The sequence below is a fragment of the Notechis scutatus genome, chromosome 1, assembly GCF_049901735.1.
Source record: "Notechis scutatus isolate UNSWTSFEM ecotype Mainland chromosome 1, rNotScu1.2, whole genome shotgun sequence".
NCBI lineage: Eukaryota > Metazoa > Chordata > Lepidosauria > Squamata > Elapidae > Notechis > Notechis scutatus.
Window position 1 is genome coordinate 258748523 of NC_142009.1, and position 21132 is coordinate 258769654.

A 21132-nucleotide genomic window follows, 5' to 3' on the forward strand; every position below is an offset into this window, starting at 1 on the left:
TCTAATATGATAGAAATATTAAAACTGTTAAATTTATGACTGTAGAATAATCATTTAATTATAAAGGAGTAAAATAAAATAAAATGAAATAAAAATGATTTTTGCCTCCTCCCCTGTGCTGTCCAGACAGTTTAGAGTTAATGGGATTTGGATCCCAGGTAGCAATTGTGAGCTGTCCCCTTAAGGGAATGCATCATGGTAAATGTAGTTAAGGTATCCTGGGAAATGTAGTCCATATCACGTGACAATATCTATAATCTTGATTGGTCACTAAATTGACCCTCGAAGGATAGGAGGAGTTTTCCTCACTCTTGGCTGAACTCACGGACTCGTGGTAACTGTTCTACCTCTATCGCCACGAGATGAGAGAAAAAGGATAGAAGATAATCATCTTTTTATCTACAAGACAGATATACAAAGGATTGGTCATTAAAGAAGAACTTTGTCACAAATGTGAGTTATGAGGATACCTGATGAACCAATAAATGTACTTTGTTATGGACGTCTTGTTGAGTTTTTCTATCTGTATCTCTACAGAAGACAAATCCACCACTGTACAGAATACAGAACATCCCCTCTCTACAATTTACTACAAATCACTGGCTAAATGGAGACAGATGAGGAAAGAAGCCATTTGTGTTCCATTAATGAGGAATCACTTTGTCTTTTTTCCCTTTTCTTGTTATCTTCTATCATGACTTGTTTATGTTTGTGAGAGGGCTAGTAAACTGACTGAATACGTCTAGAAATATCCTTACCAGGATGTTCAAAGGCTGCTGAACACAATGGGACTTAACAAAAGGATAACCTTGTGTAGCTTTCTTTGTGCTTCATCCCAGAACAAACTATTAAATCATCCTTTTTTACAAACAGATGGAAAAGTTAGCTCAACACCCCAAGAATCTCCTCTCCAAACCAATTCAGCTTATATACAGCAAGGTGAGACAAACAGATTCACTTCTAGCACAGCAACCATCAGAGGGTATTGAATTTAATTGGCCTTGCTATATAGGAAGCATGCATAGATGTATGCTTTCCAAACTCAGATTTCCACAACCTCTTGGTGTTGCTGTGTGAGAAATTAGTTTGTGCATGAAAAGAATTGCCTAATGATGAATTAACATTACAGCTAATATTAGCTGTTATTAATTCAGTGAATGGCTCTACCCTTTTTGAATATAGCTTCTGCCTTCTGGCTAGTATTAATGCACATGTATATATGCACGAATACATTCATACAAGTGGCCACATACATTGGTTGGGGGAAGGGTATCTCCAGATTAGTTTTAAGAGGAGATGGCAATCCCAGCTGACAAGATAGTGGAGCTGAATAGGATAAATGTATTTTTCTGTATTTATTATTTCTTTGGGGGGAAATGTCTTATATCTAGGATCATCTTCCTTCTGGACAAATACACCACAAAGTGTTATTATAATATTAACTTCTGTGAACACCTAATGCTATATCCTCACAATATAAATGAGAAAGATTCAACTGATAGAAAAGTAGGCTTCCAACCCACTTAAGTGGGGGGAAATCTTCAAACATGAAGATTTAATAAGGGTATAGTTGACATGAACTTTAAAAAGAACTGGTGATCTAGTATAACATTACATTTTCCAGATAAAAATAGATCCCGGAAGAGCTCATTATGATTAAAGTCTATTCAGTGATAAGCATTAAATAGTCAAACTGAAATTCTTCTTGACATGGAAGCATGTAGAAACTGCCACCTTGTGTTGAAACGAAGTAGAAACATTCATGTTCTCTCTATAATTGTGTCTTCTTTCAATTAACTTGATAATAGAGTTTATCACTGTTGCCTAGACATTATGGTGGAGAGTCTCAAATGATTGGGAGGGCTTCTTTCCATGCAACCATCTATACTCAATGGACTGAAGTACAGTGAAGTTTTGAAGAGTAATTTGGAGTATAATGAACTCCAGACCAACTCCACTTTGGGGCATGATGTCAGAATTCCTTCCATGTCATCTCACCTGAAGATGTGGAGCTTCCAATAAACACGGAGCTTTATTCAGATTATTCATGTTTAGTGGCCTTTGTAGTCTTTCCACTGTGGCACTAAGTTTTCAGAAAAGGCCACAAGCATTTAAATCCAGAGGGAGAAGCAAGAAGAGTGAAGTTAAAAGATCAGTAACATGCCAGCCTTTTAAAGATCCCTCTTAGTTGGCCAAAGTTTCTTCAGATTCTTAAATGTGTTAAGATTTTAGACATGATTATCTAATGACAGGCTAAGAATTCCAAGGACTATGCAATGAGATGAAGGCTACTTTAGGATTGCCATAATAGTGTTATGTCAACAGTACTGTTTTTCAAAAGACCTCAGATCATTGAACATTCAAATGATAATGCTGTATCTCTAAAGGTTTTGTGAAGCTCTGCCCACACATCTATTTCTAACCACAAACACAGCTTAAGAACACCAGATGACAAACCAGCCAAATGAACAACTTTACATGGTCAGTGGAAATAAATGGGAATGGATCAGTCAGCCACAAAACCTCCAAAGCACCATTTCAAGCAAATTACATACCATATGCAGTTCTTTGATTTTAATACCCAATTCAATGTCTTTGTTTTCTTTTTCTTTTCCTCTTAATGAAAAGCAGCTGGAGAGAGCTAAATCTGAAATGGTGAAGTAGCAGTTAGAAAAAGTGGTCAGTTCCAGCCTCCTGCCATTTTTATGTTCAAAATTGGTAAGAGAAAGATGCAGAGATTTATTGTCCATGAAAAAGAATAGTATTTTGTAGAGGAATGCTTTTTAAGTTGCCCAACAGTCATTTACTAGTTTCCCACTGTGTGTGAGGAAAAAGTACTGATTATTTGTGTATCGATTGTATTGTGATACTATTTTTAAGTTTCCTTGGAAAGATTTAGCTGTAGAAAAACAGGATATAATTCATCATTAATGGATACCTAAGCAAAGAAATGAAGCCTACATTTCCTATTAACTGGGAGAGATCCTTTCCATTAGATAACCTCAAAAGTGATCTTGTTAACCAGCACAGGGCCAAAAATCTTGAGAGAGATGGAACTTCCTTAATTATTGTTTTTCATACTAAGCCCTGGCATGATGCTTCTATGAAATTCCTAATTTCGAGTGTTTCTTGAAATGTGAAGATGGTTACTCACATACAGTATGACAAGCTCTATGGCCTCCTGCAGCCGCCTGCCAGTGAAAACAGAGCCTGGGAGAGCCACACATGGTCCTCACAAGCTCCGTTTTCACTGGCAGAGGGCGGCAGGAGGCTGTCATAGCTGAAAACGGAGGTCCTTTTTCTCTGGCAGAGGCACCGCATGCCGGTCCTTTGCTGTTTCCAGGACAGCTCCATGGGCCAGATCTAAGCAACCCGTGGGCCACATCTGGCCCACGGGTCTTGAGTTTGACACCCCTGCCTTTCAAAAACAGCAATAGAATTGCTGTTACAGAATTCATGACACATTTTATTTCCTCCTGCTGCAAGTATTGCCTCTTTCCAAATTTTTATTCATTGCCTGTTAGAGTCTTTTACAATATAGTTGGCATTTTCCTTCTTACACAAGAAGGGGGATTATTGTTTCTGCAAGACGACTCCTGATCTAAGAACTTATTTGAAACTTATAGCATAGTCAAAAAGATGAACTCTTGGTGAATGAAAAATGCCTTTCTCATTTTGTAATTTATGTTCTTAATCATTCTTATTTTTTTCTACAGGTACCTTTGTCCTTAACAGCAGAAACATAGAGTTAGGGGAGGTTACTTATAGGGGAGGTTACTCTATAGTGACAAAAAGGTCCTCAGCACATAGATTTCATGTATGAGTTATTAGGATGTACATTAAATATTTTAAAACCCTATTTTTTATATTTGTAATTTCCTGTTCCTTCCTTTGAAAGAAAATGAGATTTATACTATATTATACTATAATATATTATAGTAATCACAATATTATACTTTAATGTACTGAATGATATGCATGCATTTCACTGATGTAACTCTTCATTTCAGTTCTGTAACACTTTGAGATATTGTTAGCATGTCATTCTTATGACCAATGAAAGCTTACCACATTCATTGAGCATCTCACCCTATCTCTTAAATCATGTTAGAGTTCACATATGCTTGGTGGGTTTTGTGCAGGTATGTGCTGTGTTATTAGGTTGTTAGAATAAATTTTATATTAAAAACTAAGGACTAGGGTTTGTTAATCATCCCTAATTCAAACTAAGTTCAGTATTTGAAGGCATCAATATTTGTTTTCATTAATTTGAAATTTGATGTGATAGAAGTATCAACTAAGATTCTGGCAGAATGGGATAAAATATGGTAGATGTCATTGATCCTGCTAAACTTTGGACAGATCAGGGGTTTTTCTGCAAAATATTTAAAACATTCCCTTTCCACTTCCTTTAAGACCAAGATAGCAGAGATGAAGAAAGAAAAAGCAATGCAGAAGCAACACAGAAACGGTCTTATTCCAATCTAAAAGCAGACATATTCAAAAACTGTTTAAAAATTAAGTTCTTAAAGATGGGAGAATCTATCTGGTCACTTACTTTTCTGACCTGGCAGACTTCTTGGCAAGATTAACTTTTTCAGGTAATGATGTGCACCTTTTGCCATTTAAAAAAAAATCTGTGCGTGTGCGAGAGAGAGGGGGGAGAGGGGGGAGAGGAAGATGGAGAGTGGGAGAGTGGGGGGAGGGAGAGAGAGAGAGAGAGAGAGAGAGAATGGTTGCTTATGTAATACAGTACTTGTTGTGAATCAATAAAAGTTAATAACTTGGATGCAAATCAGGGTTTGAAAACCTGCACACTTGATTGGTCCTTATACAACAACTTTGGATTGGGACAGAACTAGTACCTGATTGGCCACTATTTGGACTATTCTTATTGGTTATTAGTTTGAACTTGTTGCTCATCTCATTGGGTAATAAGGTAGCAGCTAACCCTATAAAAGGGTTACTGCTGCCCATAGCCTTGCTCTGTTCTGTTCTATTTACTGTTATTAAAGAGTTGAAGTCACTGGTCAGATGTCTGGTCTCCATTATTCTCCATACTTAACACTGGCGACGAGGGTGGGATCCGGAGACCGAAGAGCTGACTAACCTACAGAGCAACCAACAGAGCACGTGGTCGAACACGCACCATCAACGGCAACATGGCCAGCGGTGCCGTACCACCCGCTCCATTCAACCCAGAAACCGAAGACTGGGAGGCATACATGGATCGGTTCCAGATGTTTCTGGAGACCAACAATTTGAAAGATGCAACAACCGGGAAAAAAAGAGCTATCTTTCTAACTCACTGCGGGCCTACCGTGTTTAAAATGGCAAAGTCACTTGCCAAGCCAGCAGAGGTAAAAGAGATGGACTGGGACGTCCTCGAGCCTTTACTACGGGCTCACTACGCGCCCACCGTGCCAACCTTAGTCAGAAGACACGAATATTACCAGAGAGATCAACAGAAAGGCGAAAGCCTTGCCAATTACATCGCGGACCTCCGCAACCTGGGAGGCCTCTGCGGATTCGCAGACTTAGAAGAAGCCCTCCGGGACTGCCTGGTTCTGGGCCTAGAAGACGGCACGATCCAGAGCAAAATTATGGCTAAGGGGGACATCAGCCTCACCGATGCCCTTAAAGAAGCCTCGGCAGCGGACGCGACCAAGAAGTCGGCAGCCCGAATGCGCCGCACCAACGTACCGCTACGTAAACTCGCCACTGATACCTCGCCTCGCTCAGAGAGACACCCGGTATCAACTCACCACGAAGACCTAGAGTCCCCGTCCGACAGCGATGAGGAAGAGGTCAACCGACTTCGAACGGAGCGAGACCAGTCAACACAACACTCATTTCGACCGTGTGCCGGCTGTGGAGCCAATCACCCACGATCCGGCTGCAAATTCCTCAACGCACTCTGCCGCAATTGCGGGAGACGAGGTCACATCGCAAAGGTTTGCATAAGCAAACAGAACTCCAAACCCTGACAGGCCGAATGCCAGTCTTCAGGATTCTTCGGCACACACCGAGAAAAACTGAACCACCAATGGGGAAACCACTCCTACAGAAACAAACCGTCCACCACTTCCACCAGGCGCGAAGAAACCGGCGGGAAGAGACCCACCAAACAATCACCATAGGCCACGCTACATCCCTTGATGCCGGAAAAATCTGAGTAAAGGTCGCCATCGAAAACAAACCTTGTGTGAATGAAGTGGACTCGGGATCTTCCCTCTCGATGGTATCGTGGAAAACGCTCCAACAGCTCATTCCAACGATTCGCCGCCAAGACCTTAACCCTCAAAGGGTTATACTCAAAGACTATCAGGGTAACAGAATTCCCGTTGTCGGGTCCCGCAGATTCCAGGTCTCATTCAAGGACCGCACCGTCGCACTACCACTGACTGTCGTGGACCGCGACAGGCCTAGCCTTTTAGGCCTTCAATGGTTCGAGCCGCTCGGAATCACTGTAGCCGGAGTCCACAGGGCCGAGAGCAGCGATTGGGAGGAAGCACTCGTGCAAGAATTCCAAGACGTTTTCGCGAACGGACTAGGCAAGTACAAGGGGACCCCGATCTCGTTTAACTTGAACCCTGAAATAGCACCCATCCGCCTTAAGCCGCGTCGGGTGCTGTTCGCCTTGAAGCCTACAATCGACGAACAACTCGATAAGCTAATAGCGCAGGGCGTACTGGAACCCACCGACCATGCCCGTTGGGAAACCCCGATAGTGACGCCTATCAAGCCTGATGGGTCCCTAAGAATTTGCAGAGACTACCGGGTCACTTTAAACCACGCACTGAAGCAAAGTGCATATTCAGTGCTGGTAGTGCAACACTTGCTCCATTCCCTGGGTGGCGGGAAAGTTTTCGCCAAACTAGATCTAGCCCAGGCGTATCAACAATTGCCTGTAGATCCAACCACAGCCGAGGCGCAAATGATCGTAACGCATAGGGGTGCATTTAAATGCAACCGGCTCCAATTCGGGGTAAGCGTCGCCCCTGGAATCTTCCAGAGTTTAATGGAAAGGTTGTTACAAGGGATAAAAGGCGTTGTCCCATATTTCGATGATGTACTCATCGCCGCACCTAACAAAGACATTCTAGAAAAACGACTCAGAGAGGTTTTACGAAGATTCCAAAATGCAGGCCTCAGAGTAAAAAAAGATAAATGCCAGTTATGTACCGAAAAAGTAGAATTTCTGGGATATCTCCTGGACAGCCAAGGAATCCATCCCACCGAAGACAAATTACGGGCAATTAAAAAGGCCCCCACTCCAAGGAACAAGGCAGACCTACAGGAGTTCCTTGGACTTATCAATTTCTATAATGTCTTTTTACCCCACAAAGCAACGGTAGCTGAACCATTGCATAGACTATTAGACAAAAAAGCAACGTGGGTGTGGGGACAACGGGAACAACGTGCTTTCCAACAAGTAAAGAAACTGCTAACTTCTGATTCTGTACTTATGCAGTACAATGAGACTCTGCTGCTCACTATCACGTGTGACGCATCACCTTTTGGGGTGGGAGCAATTCTGGCCCACGTATTACCAAATGGAGCGGAAGCCCCCATCGTGTTTTTTTCGTGAACCTTAGCTAAAGCTGAACGAAATTATAGTCAGCTGGACAAAGAAGCTTTAGCTATTATGGCTGCAGTTAAAAGATTTCATGAATATGTTTATGGCCGTGCGTTTACAATAATCACTGATCATAAACCGCTACTGGGAATCATTGCGGGTAATAAACCAACCCCGTATATATTGTCCCCCAGAATGACCCGTTGGTCTGAATTCTTGGCAGCCTACAACTACACCTTGCAACATCGCCCGGGGAAATCAATCCTCCACGCTGATGCTTTGAGCAGAACGCCGCTTCCAGACTCTGTTGTAGATCCAGCCCCCACCATCTCAACACTACAGATCGAAGCTCTACATATGCCACCATTGACGGCTAGAGACATTGCCTTTGAAACAAAACGTGACCCAGTTCTGCAACACATCCTATGCTGGGTTGAACGGGGGTGGCCGACAGACCAAATAGCACCGGAATGGGCGCCTTTCAAAAGCTGCCAAACCGAACTGTTTTCCCAGAAAGGCTGTATCTTGTGGGGCGATCGAGTTGTAATCCCTAGCAAATTGCAACAAACTGTTTTGGCGGTATTGCATGAAGGACATCCGGGTATCGTGCGGATGAAAGCACTTGCACGCAGCTATGCTTGGTGGCCGGGAATCGACAAAAGAATCGAGGCCTGGGTCGCTACTTGTCAACGTTGCCAGGACGTCAGCAACGCTCTGCCTAAAGCAATCCCGACCGAATGGGAAACTCCGAGGGGACCATGGTCCCGTATTCATATTGACTTTGCGGGGCCTACCAAAGGACACACTTTCCTTATTACTGTCGACGCCTATTCTAACTGGCTCGAGATTCATCAAATGAACACAACTACAACGGACTCAGTTATCAATAAATTAAACAGACTATTTGCCACACATGGGTTCCCAGACGTGTTGGTCTCGGACAACGGCCCACAGTTTACTGCGTTACCCTTTGAACAATATCTTGCTGATCGGGGCATCCGCCATGCACTAACCTCGCCCGCGCACCCTGCGGCCAATGGACGTGCAGAACGCATGGTACAATTTGTAAAAAAGATCCTTCACAAAATGGAATTCGGCAACATCGACGAGAAAATCAATCGAATTCTCTTGTTACAGCATATCACGCCCCACAGCGTGACCAACAAAACACCCGCTGAACTTCTTATGGGGCGGAAACTACGATCGCACCTCGACCGGCTCCACCCGCATTCGCACTGGAAAAGCCCTTCGGCTCCAGCAGCAAATGCCGGGAATTTAAGGTAGGCGATTTAATCTTTGCCAAAAACTTTTCCGGCGACCCGTTGTGGATACCCGCAACCGTTACCCACCTCACCGGGCCTAGATCGTACCGCCTGCTAACAGACGATGGGAGGGTGTGGAAACGCCACATAGACCAACTCCGATCGAGATTACCACCCAGCGCCCATGACTCCCCGGGTTCACCAACTCAAGGGGGAGGAAATATCGAGGAAATTGACTTTGATATGACAAATAGCAGGCCAACGGAAACCCTACGGCCCAGCGAGACACCGGAACGTGAAGCGGGGAGGGAGTTGACTTTTTCAGGGAACTTTAATACGGGGGAAACCGAACTGCAAAACCCCGAAGAAACACGGAGTAGCGGAGACAACCAGAGTGAAAGCAGCACGGAATCACCGTGCAGCAAAACAGAATTTAATAAAGATCATCCAAACGCTCCACCGGAACCGGACCTTAGACCAAAACCGGTGGAGCCTCGGAAATCATCCAGGCAGACCAAACGGCCTGTCTATCTTGAGGATTTTATTACAGCTCCCCTCAAACGGAACCCAAGGTTGAGGGGTGTTGTGAATCAATAAAAGTTAATAACTTGGATGCAAATCAGGGTTTGAAAACCTGCACACTTGATTGGTCCTTATACAACAACTTTGGATTGGGACAGAACTAGTACCTGATTGGCCACTATTTGGACTATTCTTATTGGTTATTAGTTTGAACTTGTTGCTCATCTCATTGGGTAATAAGGTAGCAGCTAACCCTATAAAAGGGTTACTGCTGCCCATAGCCTTGCTCTGTTCTGTTCTATTTACTGTTATTAAAGAGTTGAAGTCACTGGTCAGATGTCTGGTCTCCATTATTCTCCATACTTAACAGTACTTACTTTATGCTATATGGAATTATTGAAATATGTTCTGTAATCAAATGGTGGGTATCAGTAACAAACCCACTCATAATGAAGAAGACACATATTCAGGACAAGACCCCAAGGAATTGAAGCTGGTAGTCCCAAGGACACAGGATGCCTTTGCAGTGAGCTGGGACTACAAAGAAGACATCCTTTATTCTTGCATTCAGGAAGGAGTGAGCATCCTGTACTGGTGACAGGCCACGTGGCAATTGCAGATCTGCTTAGAGACAGAGAAATAGCAGAAAGACAACAAAACAATAGAGGAGTATGTTTGTAGTTCTCTGAGCACAGCAAGGACTCCTCAAAGAAAACCATTTTTATTTAGGGAAGTAATGATTGGGGAATTAAAAAAGGGGGAATGAAAAGGTTAAAGCACTGCTGCCTAACAGAAGCTATAGTGTGGTTCAGAAAAAAATAATAGTTAAGAGTTGAAAATGGGCAAAGGAAATGGATTTGGGGTAAGACAACATGAGAAAGAAAAAATCAGGGTTATTTGAAGCAGTAGAAAAAAACTAAACATCTTGCTGTCTGTATTCCCTCAGTTAATTGAATTCTAATGGAAGAATAAGATATAAATGGCAGAACCACTCGCCAAGGCAAGCTTAGTGGAGGTGACAAAACTCATGATTTGAGTGACCATCTGCCTTTCTGTCTAGCTATCCACCTACCTCCTTATCTCAGGTACCCCAGATCTCATTATGCCAATTACTTCTTCCCTCAACTGTGTCTGTAAAGCTGCAACAATGTTTGAAGCCAGAAAGCAGTAGATAATAAATTCTTTGATCTTCAAATCTCTCTCTGAAGCAGTTCAAAGGCATGCCATTCAATATTAACACTCTCAGTTTCCATTTTAAAAAGCAAAGGCACGATTCAATAAAAATCTTCAAATTAAATTCAATCATCAAAGCTTCACACAAATCTATTTAAGGAGAAGGTGTTTTTAAAGAAAATTTCCCACAAGCTAAGAAATACTTCCAATTTCTTCCACCATGGGGAGCATTTCAGTTTCCAAAATGTCTGGGTGAGGGAAGCTTTAACCTCAGTGTAAAGTATACTGAAATTGTATTTCAGGCTGTAATCTTAAAGACACTAATCAGAGAAAAAAATATATCTTACATCTGACTACTACATTATCATGAGATCACTAAAGTCTTGTTGTTTTAAAATAGGTGTATTATAGTTTATTTAACAAAGGCACAAAGCAAAGTAAAATATGTTATTGGAAGCATGAAATATATTTTCCCTCAACAAATTAGAGGCTTGAAGCTAGAGTTATGTGCAATGTTTTGAATTTAGAATGTTTCAAGTTTATTTATATATTTATTAAACTTAACTGCTGCCCATCACACCTAGTGGTGACTCTGGGTAGCTTACAATCAATAAAACAACAATATAAACATTAAAACAATAAGTAGTAACACTAACACTGATTAAAAATTAACAAAGATGGAAGGAAGGGAGCAAGGTGTACATGGGGATCTTAGTCCATTCATCACTTCCAGAGTGGCACACCTCCATTGTGGTCCCAGGTCAGTCAGCAGAGCGATGTTTTGAGGCTCTTATGGAAAGCCAAAAGGGTTGGTGTGGATCTAACTTTGGGGGTGGACACACTGTTCCAGAGGGTGGGAGCCACAGCAGAAAAGGCTCTTCTCCTGCATCTCATCAGCCAGAATTCTTTGACCGACAGGTTCTTCCACATGCCCTTCTGCTGGCTTCGGGGGGTGGGGCAGGCCAGTTATATTGGGATTGAACAAGTTTAATATGAAATGTCCATCCAGAGGGCAAAAACGTGAGGGAGGTTCAGAAGGACCCATTTTTGAACTCAGTATCAAAGTTTTAAACTTCAAACATTTTTGCATGCTTTGAACATTTTTGCATCTCCTTACATAATCCCATATATACATGTGTGTGTGTGTGTGTGTGTGTGTGTGTGTGTGTTCTATTGATCTTAACTCCACTAAATGCAAGAGGGGAAAGATTGTGTCATTCTACATATTGTTGTTGTCAAAATCCCTTTCTTCTTCTTCTTCTTCTTCTTCTTCTTCTTCTTCTTCTTCTTCTTCTTCTTCTTCTTCTTCTTCTTCTTCTTCTTCTTCTTCTTCTTCTTCTTCTTCTTCTTCTTCTTCTTCTTCTTCTTCTTCTTCTATAATGAGACTATTTTACACAACAAAAATACATCGTTGAACTTTCTAAAAATAATCAAATATTAGCAATAATTGAGTACAAAATAATAATACATGCTTAGCTCCTTGAGGATAGTGGAAGAGTTTGAGCAAAATGTGGAAAATGATCACTTATTTGTGCTTTTGTTTTTTAAATCCCAAAGACTAAAGAGCAGTCCCCAGGGAAGGTGCATTGAAGTCAATGGCAATGGATATGAGCATTTTCCTACAAATGGAGAAAACAAGATGCTGTGGGAATTTATTTTCATCTGTATTCCATTAGACTCTCAAACTTTTCTTCTAGATAAGATGAAAATACAAATTAATGAGTTGGTGTCTATAAATATGGTTCTGTTGTGATTTTATACTGCTCATTATATTTCAAAGAAAATAAAAATGCCCACTGTATAAACATGTTATATCACAAAAGCTATAGTATGCATGTTCCTGAGTTGTACCACTTCAGACTGTAGATGTCTCCCCATGCAAAATAATTCCTTCACAAAGCACAGAAAAGAAACATGTTACAGATGTGTTTTCCTAGCGAATGATATTCGGGGGGGGGGGAGCTATTTAGTCATCAGGTTAGCACTAGAGTGAGACCTGTATTAAATGTGAATGTTGGGGTCTTTGTCTTTTAAGCATGGAATTTGTCTGTTACTACAGCACCTAAATCTTCCTTCCATATTATAGATCAGTTTCAAATCTTTTTTCTTACAAGAACCTAGATGGACTGGAGCATTGCAACTCCTAAACAAATTAAACAACTTGTTTAACAAATTAAGATTTAGTCCAGATAAGGGGGTCCTATTGATCAATAAACAAACTAATCCAAGGTTTAATTGAGAATACAATTTGTTCTTTGGATGGAGCAGTGATCCCTCTGCTGGAAAAGATACAAAGTTGAGCATGCACTTGCTTTGGAGCTGTTCTCGTATGTTCAAATGTTGTGAGGGTATCATTATCTAGTTTCATCTAATGTTCTTGCTGGAGGTTTTCAGGGAATATACAGTATATGTACCTAGAGTGATTCATAACTTTATCACTTATCCTCTAGATCAGTGGGGGCCCCAACCTTTAGGATGCCAAGGACCAGTTCCATGGAGCACAGTTTTTCAGCAGACCAGGGGGGCATGGTTTCATGTACTGCCTGGATCACATGCATGAACAGATGGGGTTTTGCTCCCTTGCGTGACCAGGTTCCAGGTGGGCACAGAGTGGTGCCAGTCCGTGGACCGCATGTTAGGGACCCCTGAATCTAGATTATTCTATCATGCTTTCTGTGTACAAGATACCACCTGTCCTCTATTGGGCAGGCACAGCTTTAAAATTAAATATTATCCAGCTTTCTGAGTAAACTATTTTCATAACACAGTCATTCAAACCTTTAGAAAGTATGACCTTGTAAATGGTTTGCCACTTTCTTTCCCTTGTCTGTCAACAGACTTGACAGCCTAGACTTATGTTATTTAATTTAGTTCCTGATTCCAGCAATCAATTTAATCCACCCCCTCAAATCTATCATCACTGAAGTCTGCAGATTACATAACCTCATATATTTCTCTTCTTTACAATGCTTTGTATTGAAATTTTAGCAGTAATCACAGATAAAACAAAATGAAATTAGAAAAAAAGGAGGAGAAGAAGAACTAGAAAGTGCAGAAAATAAAAGAGAAAGAGAAAAATCAGAAAAAAGATATTTAAAGAAGTAACTTCTGATCGCAGTAGTTAGTAGTAGTAGTAACTACAGTAGTAGTTACAAGCAAATTTAGTATTTTTCTTCCCTCTTTGAAGTTATGTCATATTACCTAGAAGACTTCTTCCCAAAGCTCAAAACTTTTCCATCAGCAAATCTAAAAATCATTAAGACTTCCATCCAAGTTTAGCAAAAAGTCCATAAAGGGTTTCTAGTATTTTATAAGAATATATATTACCTTATCCCTGATCAAGAAACTCAATGTTAGTCTTTTCTTTTGTGCAATAGTTTGACATTCTTATTCTTTAATTTGACATTAAGATACTATTGTCAGACTAGTCTTCATCCATCTCTTCTTCCTCCCATTCTTTTCTTTTAAACTTTAACAGGTCTCTCTTTTAAGTCCTATAGCAGGCCATTTTTTCTGTTTTATTTTCTACAACTTCTCTTTTGTTTTCTAAGATTTCTACCTTAACTTTAATTTGGTTTGACATTCAATTCAGTCAACATAGAAATTCTTCCAATTATTTTCCATCTCATCTTTTGACTCCTTTGGGATCTCTTTTAAATGATTAATTCACATAAACAGATATTGATGTTGTTATTGCAGCTGTAAATTTCTTTCCCAGTTCCTTGAAGATACTTTTTAAATGTTTCAAATGTATTACCTTTGTCCATCATTTCATAGATTTCACTGTTTTTCTAGTAAAAAGCCATTCCATCAAACACAAAATAAGAAGACTTTTTTTTCACCCTTCTTTGCTTCCTTCTGGTACTCCAAATTGCTTTAGAGAGCAAATTCTGGGACTTTATAGGTTCCAGTGTAACTGTGAGGTTGTTGTCATTCCTGTGTTTCCTAACACTCATAAATTGGGCATAAGTTGCACATAAACTGACTGCAATCCATGATATCCTTGTAAGGAGTAGCCATCTGGAACACAAGTGGGCAATCTCTCCTTGTCTGGAGAGGCTCCATTGGCATTGGCTTGTCACCCAGCCATCGGTCTTCACCACAGCATAGCATTTACTCTTTCAGAAACATCATAATCCACCACTGCAATGCTGGAAAAAGTATTTCTGTATACTCTCTCTTTCTCTCCCTCTCCTTCCCTCTCCCTCTCGCTCCCTCTCTCTCCTTCTCTCTCTCTCTGTATGTATATATAAAGTTTTTTGCTGAAATTTTTGTTGCAGATGCCATGAAAATTAAACAGTGTGTCCTTCTTTTCCCTATTTATCCTTCTATCCAATTATCTTTGTCTTCCTTTGCCTATCCGGATATCTGGTAATTCTATCTGTGTGGAGCTTATCTTTAAAACTTTAAAACTTATTAAACATTCTTCAGGGGTCTTCAAACTTGACAACTTTAAGGCTTGTGGACTTCAACTCCCAGAATTCCTCTTCCAGTCATGTTAGCTTAGGAATTCTGGGAGTTGAAGTCCACAAGTGTTAAACTTGCCAAGTTTGAAGACCCTTGCACTACATCAAAATGGAGAACTACTGTTAATCATATGCTTATTGCATTACCATGAGTCATGGTGATGCAGTGGTTAGAATGCAGTATGGCAGGCTAACTCTGTCCACAGTCTGGAGTTTGATTCTGACTGGCTAGAGATTGACTCAATCTTCCATCCTTCTGAGGTTGGTAAAATTAAGATTTAGTCCAGATAAGGGGGCCCTATTGATCAATAAACAAACTAATCCAAGGTTTAATTGAGAATACAATTTGTTCTTTGGATGGAGCAGTGATCCCTCTGCTGGAAAAGATACAAAGTTGAGCATTATTATTATATTATATTATATTATATATATATATAATATTATTATATTATTATTATTACAGATTATTGGGGGTAATATATTGATATTTGTAAACTGCTCAGAGAGTGCTGTAAATATATAAGTTCAAGCGCTATTGCTAGTGCTGTTGTATATCACCATTCTTGGATAAACTTACCAGTTGCGGGGTTCTTTTACACAAAGGCATTCATTCTTACTTGAAGTGCTTAAATGGTTTGAGGCAGGGGTCCCCAACCACCGGTCCGTGGAACAAGTCCTACCGGGCCCCTGGCTTGCTGGGCGCCGCCATCTTTCCGGGTAGAAAGCTCACCGGGAGCACTTTTTCATCAAAAAAAGATGGCGGCGCCCAGCTAATGCCGGTACCGGCCCACGCCATAAAAAAGGTTGGGGATACCGGGCCGCGGCATAAAGAATGTTGGGGATCACTGGTCTGAGGCAAGGTATCTGATGAATCACCATTCCTGGTGTGAAGAAAGGTGTCTGTGATTTGGGATCATTAGCAGATGCCCTAATATTCATCTCATCTTTTAGAAAAATTGGTTTTATCAAGCCAAAACTAAGACCAGAGATCCTTTTTTTCATTACATTTCCAGATCAGAGAAACTGTCTTGCTTCCTGTTTACCAGATGCTTCTGGTTTAGGACTGTATGGATAACTGCTTATTGCTCCCTTCCCAGACCTATTCAGTGAGGCCAAGGACCAAAATACTTTAACCAGTATAAGTCTCATAAATTCCAGGTAGGCAGATTCAGATCAAAACAGCAACAGACTAAACTAATGAAGATTCTGCAGCACTTGTAATTTAGCAAGAGATTATGTGGAAGTTGTATCTGAAGATCAGACTGATCTATGATGTCCTTCAGCAACATCTTTTAAACTCTCTCTCTCTCTCCTGTTTAACATCAGAAGTTAGCAGCTGCTAATTAGACCCTGTGGGTGGTCAGTACAGCTTGTTACACTTGGAAATGCAATAGACAAGATAGCGGCAGGACATTGATACACAAAAGAACAAGCAGATTTATATAAATAACAGAACATAGCTTGGTCAACTGGCTGCATAAAGCAAATCTTCATAGAGGTAAATGGGTTAAAACTATCTTTATACATCACTACCACTCCATGTATTGGACATAACAATGTATTCATACGGAATTAGCAAGCACTGGCTGAGAATTCAGCCATCAACAGGTCAATACTTGCTGCCAAGTACCCTAAAAAGTACCCCAACCTATGGGCCTTGGCCCACTACCAGGCTGTGGCCTATTCACAACCATCCCCACTCACACGAGCTGCAGGCGTCAGCGTTTGCAGCCCCATTTGTGCCAGCGACAGTTCAAGCGCTATTTGTACAGAACTGCTCACACAAATAAACCTGTGCATGTGCACACACGCACCTGTCCCTTGCACAAAACCATCCCCTCATCCCCCCTCCCCCCCATGCCATGCTACCAACCTGGGAAAGGTTGGGGGAGGTGAAGGTTGCCCTAAAATATATTTCCTATGTGTCGTATTTTTAAGAAAACCAAAAATATAAAACTGGTTACTATCCTAATCAAATCAAAACATGCTGAAATGCTGAAAACACGTTCCTTCCTGTAAAGCTATCGTTCTCTTGCCAAATGGGATCTTTTCTCTCAGTGCTTCCATGTTTGTTTTTGCTTACATATTTTACAGATTAATTGGATAGGAGTAGTGAGTCAAGTCTTTCCCTAGCAACAAGGTCTTTTCTGTTGTTTGTTTCCCAAATTGTGAGTGGGTGCTTCAATATTATTCCTAATTAATGCAAGTCTAGACCCGTTGTTTAAGGAGTGGGATATATGTGACGTGAAAAATGGAGAGAAGATTCACTTGTTCCAAGGGCATGAAGGGAGGGATTATATTGAATTCTGAATTATTGCTGGGGCAGGTTACCCAAGCTCCAGGATTTGTTAATATCTGCCCACACAGGGTGCCCACTTTATACCTCTTGAAAATGAGCTCATTCTGAATGTTGAAAGATGTCCCCAAAGTAGCACCTTAAGTAGCAGAAGCGTTTTTCACCATCCTTTAGATCAGGGCTGTCAAACTCCTGACCCGTGGGCCAGATGTGTCACATGCTGGCCAGGCCCATGCCTGGTTTAGCAAAGGGGGGGGGAAGTCCTGATACATCATGTGACACCGCTGTGATGATGTGAGTTTGACACCCCTGCTTTAGATTGACCACTGGATACAATCCAGAATGTACAGAATATTTAAATAAATCCTAAAATGTAAGACAAAACATGTGCTAGTCAGGGCCACAATTAAAACTATGGTATATGAGACTGGGTACATTTTCTCTCTCTCTCTCTCTCTCTCCCCCCGCTTCTTCCTGCCCCCCTCCAGCAGTCTGCTAGGTAAAAATTACACTGGAAGCTTGACTTCCCAGAATAGGAATGGTATTACAGATCTGAGAAATTCAAAGCAAGGTAGAGTATCTGTTAAGCCATGGGAAAGGTGGCGAAAGAAAACACAGGGTTTAAATTGCCATGCTTATAAGAAGGAACTGCAGACTTGTATTGACAGAGAGCAATCAACTGTTTACAATGGCTTAATCCTAGTATGCAATAAAGATCCTTATTTAGCTTTGCTGTATCTTTTGTCTGGGTGGTTTCTGCCAAGTTTGAGCCAGGGAAACTGACAAGTGATTCCCTTACCAGAAGCCTGAATTGGTTGCCAGCCCAAGGACTTTAAGATTCCACCCCATATTAAACAAATAAAAATGTATCTCTGAAACAAAGTAAGTCAATAGGAACGAAGTGAAGAACCCATGTTTTTTTTAAGATTAGATGCATTTAAGTGGTAGTTTATGGCATCAGGCTAGAAACTAGGAGACTGTGAGTTCTAGTCCCTCCATGGGGACAAAGCCGGCTGGATGATCTTAGGCCCATCACTTTCTGTCAGCTCTAGGAAGGAGGAAATGGCAAACATTTCTGAAAATCCTTGCCAAGAAAATGACAAGGATTTTTTCAGGTAGTTTCTAAGAATCAAACACAGTTGAATGGAAGAAGAAAAAAATTAACATCACAATTGACTGGTAACTTGAATCCTACATCCTAAACCCATTAAAAATGGTGGCGCACTCGGTTGCTGCGGCTTTTCACTCTCTGGTTTGGTGCGTGTGTTTGGTGATATATGTGTCTGAGTCTTGTTGCATGGGGGAAGTTTACAGCCGACAAGAACTAATATGCTATGGTCTATAGTCTGCTAGAGCTATTGTGTTGGATTTTCAGAGGACTCACAGTATTCCTGAGGAGATAGCAAGACCACGAGGATCTCCATGGATTGTAATGGGATCATTTAAATGGCACAGGTGGCGCAGAGAGAGAAGGCGGAGGAAGGGCTGCAGAGCAGGAGTTTTAACTCGCTTAAAAAGACAGCCACACAAACCATCATTGACAAGTATCTTTCTCTCAAAAGCTCGGTCACTCCTCAATAAAATGGATGAGATTAATCTGATGGCAGCAAGCAATCACATGATAAAGGACTGCTGTGTGATAGTTATTACAGAGAGCTGGCTTCACTCAGCTATTCCCGATGCCTCACTACAACTGGCATGTCTTACCATCTACCGACAAGCCCATAGTAAGGACTCTGGTAAGACTAAAGGAGGTGGACTTTGTTTATACGTTCATAATAACTGGTGCACCAACAGCCGTGTTATAAACAGATACTGCTCTCCTGATTTAGAGGTGATGACAGTCATGTGCAGACCCTTCTATCTACCTAGAGAACTGACAGTGGTGATTTTTACAGCTGTTTACATACCTCCTGATGCAAATATTAATACTTCACTTGCATATTTGCATATTACAATAAATAAACAACTTAAGGCTTATCCTGATGGGGCTCATATAATAACTGGTGATTTTAATAAGGCATGCTTAAAGACTGTATTTCCTGAATTTACTCAGTATGTGACATGTGCCACCAGGGGAAACATCACACTTGATCATGTGTATTCTAGTGTAAAGCATGCATATAAAGCAGTGCCCCTTCCACATCTGGGACTTTCAGATCATTTATCACTGTTCCTTATACCAGCATACACCCTCCTCAGAAGGAAAACTAAGCCTGAAATCAAACTCATCAAGGCGGGAAGGAGCGCTTGATCAGCTGCAGGATTCTTTCTCAAATACTAATTGGAATTTATTTGAACAAGAGGATTTGGAGGAATATACAAAAACTGTACTGTTTTACATCTTGACCTCTGTGGATATGGTTACTGTGAATAAGCGCATCTGGATTTTTCCAAACCAGAAGCCCTGGATGAACAAGGACATGCAATTACTTCTCAGGACACATGATATGGCATTCAGGTCTGAGGACAGGGTTTGGTATAACAAGGCAAGAGCAGAACTGAGGCGGGACATCAAGGAGGCAAAAAAGGACTATAAAAGGAAGATTGAGGACTACTTCACAAATAATGATCCACGACAAGCTTGGCATGGAATTAAACACATCACTAATTACAGGGGCAGCAACCCCATATCGATCAATAAGGACACATCACTGGCAGAAGAATTGAACTGCTTCTTTGCCTGATTCAAACTGAATAGATCTTCGAACACACTGTCTCTACAAACCACCAGTACTCAACTGTTCACAGTACAAGAGTATGATGTGAAGCAGGTGCTTAGAGCAGTGAATGTGAAAAGGGCTGCTGGCCTTGATGGGATACCTGGGAAGGTACTCAAAGCATGTGCTGACCAGCTCGCAGGTGTGTTTACAAATATTTTTAACCTTTCTCTTACACAAGCCATTGTTCCATCTTGTCTCAAAACTTCCATTATTATTCCAGCTCCCAAAAAGCCCTCTCCTGATACTTTAAATGACTATAGACCAGTAGCTCTCACACCCATAATTATGAAGTGTTTTGAAAGACTGGTCTTAAAATATATACAGGATTGCCTCCCATCAAACCTTGACCCATACCAGTTTGCCTATCGGAATAACAGATCCACAGAGGATGCTATTGCCATGGCTCTCCACGTTGCACTGAAACATCTGGAGCATAGTGGGAGCTATGTAAGGATGGTTTTCATTGATTACAGCTCAGCTTTTAATACCATCATTCCAGATATACTGATTAAGAAGTTGCTAGAAATGGGCCTCTTCTCTCACATCTGCTGTTGGATAAAGGACTTTCTTACTAACAGACCCCAAACTGTTAGGATTGGCAGCTATTTTTCCTCCACTCTTGCTCTCAGCACTGGCTCTCCACAGGGTTGTGTGCTGAACCCCCTTTTGTATTCACTCTACACCTACGACTGCACTCCCTCTTGTCCCACTAACTCTATAATAAAATTTGCAGATGACACCACGTTGGTGGGACTCATAACAGGAGAAGACGAGACAGCATATAGGTCAGAGGTTCTCAGACTGGTCTTGTGGTGCAAGAGTCATAACCTCGCCCTGAACATCAAAAAGACCAAAGAATTGATTATAGACTTCTGCAAAGCAGAGCCTCTCCCACTATATATCAATGGAGATTGTGTGGAAAGAGTTCATAGTTTTAAATTTCTAGGAACTCATATTTCTGACAACCTTACTTGGTCAGTCCACACTATGGCCACTGCAAAGAAGGCCCAACAGCACCTGCACTTTCTGAGGCTGTTAAAAAAAGGTGGTCTGGATGAGAAGTTGCTGGTTGTTTTTTACCGTTCTACCATCGAGAGCACTTTGGCATACT

The 21132-nt window shown here is 41.2% G+C and overlaps 1 long non-coding RNA gene across 2 annotated transcripts; it reads left to right on the forward strand.

Annotated features, from left to right (window-relative positions):
- The first annotated feature begins 307 nt into the window (after positions 1-307).
- Positions 308-14854, forward strand: LOC148133338 (uncharacterized). Of its 2 annotated transcripts, XR_015747334.1 has the most exons (4): positions 308-453; positions 2632-2718; positions 4417-4601; positions 12094-14854. It is a non-coding gene; the product is annotated as an uncharacterized LOC148133338 (long non-coding RNA). The 2 variants fall into 2 exon arrangements; XR_015747335.1 differs by lacking the exon at positions 2632-2718 and having other exon boundaries at positions 12094-12354.
- The last annotated feature ends 6278 nt before the right edge of the window (positions 14855-21132 follow it).